Below are 4283 nucleotides of genomic sequence, written 5' to 3'. Positions count from 1 at the left end.
TTAAACTTTTACTTACTGTATATGTGATCTGGCAACAGCCAAAACACAGCTGTATAATAGCAAATGTAATGGGGGATAAAAAAAAAAATAAAAAAAAAAAAATTGTGCTTTTTCATTCAAGACTAAAATAAAAAATTCAAGCCCATTACCCAAGCCCCTATTTTCAGACCTGTACATCACAATAAAAGAATAACTGGGTTTGAGAGGTAGGGATAAGCTCACCTTCTACAGGAAAATATAACATTTGCATATGCTTTCACCTACCTCAGACATGTGATTTGGCTGAAGGTAACTGCTGCTTAGGTTTTGTATTCAGTACACTGTATGCTCAAAACAAATGGGTTGAGCTTTGGGAAAATGTATTCTAACAAGTGTTTGCTTCACAATATTAAAAAAAATCTCATATCAACCCATTGCATTTTACAAACTGACTGGCCTGTGACATGATATCCATTTGAATTGCTTTCTGTCTTACTATTGGTCCTTTATTGAGACACAATATGACTTCTGCGACATCTCTGCACAATGACCAAAGAAGGGCTGTACAGGGATAGTACTATGTTACAATGACAGTTATAAGTAGCAGGAATACTGTAGTCACATCATACAAGCTTCATTTGGGCACCACTCATTTCACTTTAATATATACACTACTTACAAAATTAAAACTCCAAATTTATATACCTTTCCAGAAAGCGTGAAGGCACATTTGCAGGACACTTTGAAAGGCAAAGTCAGAAATATATGAAAACAACTAAAATATAATTTAAGGCAGACTATAGCAAAAAGCACAGAGCAGATGTAAGACATGAAATGCCCGATAAGTGCCTTAGTGTTTGTGTACATGGGAACCTTCTCTGTATCTGTGTGGTTTGTGAAGAGCTGAGCTGGTGAACAGATGAGCACTGAACCCCACAGGCACAAAATCAGGGTGGGGAGATGAGCATTCAAAGTGATTGCTAAAGAAGCCCTACATACAAAACTAAGAGTAATCTTCATTGCTTGCTCTGACTGTTCACTTTTAGATTGATGTCACAGGGGACGATTCTGGTTGCTGGTGACTGCTCACTAGTACCCAGATCACTTATCGGTCTGTAATGAATCACTCCCTAGCAAGGAAGATTTTGCAGTGTTTGGGCCCAGCAAAGGCAGTAGACTTCAGAGGTAAGTGAAAAGCTCTCCTGTGCCGCTGGTGATGTGTCATCTGTGGGCATCAGTCTAAATGCAGACGAGGTTTACTGTGTGTTGTCAACTGCATTCTATACACAGAATGAGCTTAGGTGGCTAAAGTGCCCATGTACACCATCACCCACAAGAGGCAAAATATCACCTAGTTATTCCATGAGTTCACCAATTCAAGGCTAGCTGAGCATTATGGGATATTATAATTGCCAAGGAAGAGCAAGTCACTCTTCTACAGACAAAGATTGGACATCTGACTATTCAGCCACAACAAAAGTCATATCTATTGTAAGTTAGTGACAGGTACACATAAATTCATCTTTTTGCAGCAATTGGTCATACAGTTCGGCTCTCCCTACATTGAATGCTTTACATGTATGCACACAAGGCTTAGGCATATCAGTTAAATCCCCATGAAGTACATTGATCATTTGGCACTTTCTAACCTGTACTAATTTTATAGTAATAGCAATGCTTTAGCGGTTACAAAATTACTAGCTGTGCACAGGCCTAAGCCCAGTTCATGTACAAGAAAAAGAAAATATACAAAAACTGTATTCTTCACACTCCAATTCTCTGACTTGGATAGCTAATAACTGGATCCATGCCACCTGCATTGCATTTAGTGGGCACTGACATGTGCTCATTTTAAACCCATTGTGTTAAAGAGGGAAGTACCGTGAAAAAAATAAATTTAAAAGTCAGCAGCTACAAATACTGCAGCTGCTGACTTTTAAAATAAAGACACTCACCTGTCCCGGGGTCCAGCGATGTCAGCAACCGAGGCCGAACCGTCCTTCGGTCCTCGGATGCTGCCTCCGCCATCTTCAGTATGGGTATCAGGAAAGGAAATGTCTTGCGGCTTCACATCCCGGTTCCCTACTGCTCATGCGCGAGTTGCGCAGCGCAATCAGAAAGGTCCCTGCTGTCTCTGGAACCCATGTGTGTCCCAGCAGACAGCGCAGCGGGATGGGAAGAGGCATAGACTCCCATGGGAGTCTATGCCCGGAAGTGGGTGCAAGTACCTGTCTTAGACAGGTATCTGCACTCCCCTTCCCCCTGAAAAATGCCAAATGTGACACCGGAGGGGGGAGGGTTCCGTAAAGTGGAGGTTCAATTTTTGTGTGAGCCTCCGCTTTAATACTTTTTTTTTTTTACTTACACACTGCCACACATTTGCACATTTTATAGCGCATTGCCGCTATTTAAATTCACCAAGTTCAATTTTCATCCAGCGCACCTCAACAGAGTGCATTGGTGTGCACTGTGCTATTGGAAACATTGGGTTTCAGCTTTACATTGCAGTGGGTACATCTGGCAATGCAGCCCAATACAAGTGGTGTGAACAAGCCCTAACACTATATCTACAGCTGGCATGTGGTTGGTTTACATAGTAAATAAAAGATCACATCAAGATATCCTAAAAATAGACAAAATACAAACATTATATATTAGGTGTATCGAACAAAATTTTACATTTTATATTACATCTTGCTATATTATACGTTTCTATTTTTGCATTTTGGTTTAAATAAAATATATTGTATATATTTATAGGAGGGACATTTTTGAAGTTGATGTTCACCATTTTTTTTTTTTTTAGGTTATTGATAGAATGGGAAGGGGATAAACATCAAGTATTTACTGCGGTTTCCACCCCCCCCCCCCCCCTGTAGTGATTCCCCATCACTTCCTGTTAAAATGCAATCTGGACAGCCTCTGTAAAGTTTTTATTACATTGGAGAGATTTCTTAAAGTAGAACTATTATTATTATACAGGATTTGTATAGTGGCAACAGTTTGCACAGCGCTTACTATAGGCAAATAAAAGATGACATATGCTACAGTGTTTGTTTTTCCACGTAATCGCTTCATTACTTATTGATCCTGCCAGCAGATCTATTATTTTTCCACATACAGTAAAAGGATGACAACACTGTGCTGCAGTAAAGTCACTGCTGCATTGTCGTATTTTGGACAGGGTAGCCTTAGATAGATATTTATTATTGCATAGGTCACAAGTAAGACAAATGAAAGCCCAACTCCAGCTAACACTCTCTTAAAGCGGTTGTAAATCTCCCTGTAACATTTGCACTTATAGGTAAACGTAGAATAAGGCTTACCTATAGGTACTGTAAATATCGCCTAAACATGCGCCGTTTAAGAAATATTCACGGTTTACTGTGGCGATGATGTCATTGGCACATGCGCTCTGAAGGTAGCCTGTGACCGGCGGCTTCCACACGCATATTTGTGAGTGATGTCACGCGGCTCTGGCCAGTCACAGAGACGGAGTCTGTGGCCCCTGGAAGGAAGACAGGTGAAGATGGATGCAGCCTGCGGCGAGGATGGTGCGGGCTTCCTTTGCAGGTAAGTGTCACATAATGTGCTAGTATGAGATGCATACTAGTACATTATGCCTTTACTTTGCAGAGAGGAATAAAGAAAGAAAAACCCATCAGGGTTTACTTCCTCTTTAAGCAGCAGGTTTCTTTCTTTAGATAACCAGAAATAAAATATGACAGTTTTAAGTAACCCTATCAGTATATGTGCCCCAACCCCTGTAAATGTCGCCTTTGTCAGACAGCTCAGCATCCATGTAAAAGTGGAGAAATATATAAATAAAAGCATGTAAAATGAAAACAATAAATTCATATGCAGAGTACAATATTTTTGCTATAGTGGGCAACTAAAGCGGTATTAAACCTGAAACTGTATTAAACTGCAAATTACTAATTCTTAGATGAGGTGGCTAGCTTTTTGCAAGACTTTTTCCTTTATTTTCACCTGGTGATTCAGCCAGTAAGTCTGTTATTTTTCAACATCCTTTAACCGATCATGCTGTCCAGACAAAGTAGACATTCAAAAGTTGAGACAAACCATTTTTTGCTTACAAAGGTCAGCTTTTTATTCTTTTACGTAAAATCTTTGTTCCAAAATAAAATAAAAATGATTTGCTGCAACTGCTTTAAGGCTCCATGCACACTGGATGTTACAATAATGTTATAAAAATGGCAGTAGCTTTGCAGTGAGCCTTTCAACATTTTTGCAATAGCGTTTATTAGCATTTTTTTTTCAATAGATCAAAAATGGTTAAACGC

At 39.6% G+C, this 4283-nt stretch overlaps 1 protein-coding gene across 5 annotated transcripts in view; it reads right to left on the bottom strand.

Moving 5' to 3' along the window:
* Positions 1-463: 463 nt before the first annotated feature.
* PPP2R3A (protein phosphatase 2 regulatory subunit B''alpha) overlaps positions 464-4283 on the bottom strand; it is a 295427-nt gene continuing 291607 nt past the window's right edge. For all 5 annotated transcript variants that reach the window (XM_077488675.1, XM_077488677.1, XM_077488678.1 and 2 more), the window contains one exon: positions 464-4283. This exon is cut by the window's right edge and continues 1974 nt beyond it. The gene's annotated coding sequence lies outside the window, so the exon portion shown is untranslated.

The sequence above is a fragment of the Lithobates pipiens genome, unplaced genomic scaffold (assembly GCF_037356315.1).
Source record: "Lithobates pipiens isolate NorthernLeopardFrog02 unplaced genomic scaffold, aLitPip1_a1.2 Scaffold_18, whole genome shotgun sequence".
In the NCBI taxonomy this organism is placed as follows: Eukaryota; Metazoa; Chordata; class Amphibia; order Anura; family Ranidae; genus Lithobates; species Lithobates pipiens.
This window is presented reverse-complemented; position numbering and strand designations above follow the sequence as displayed.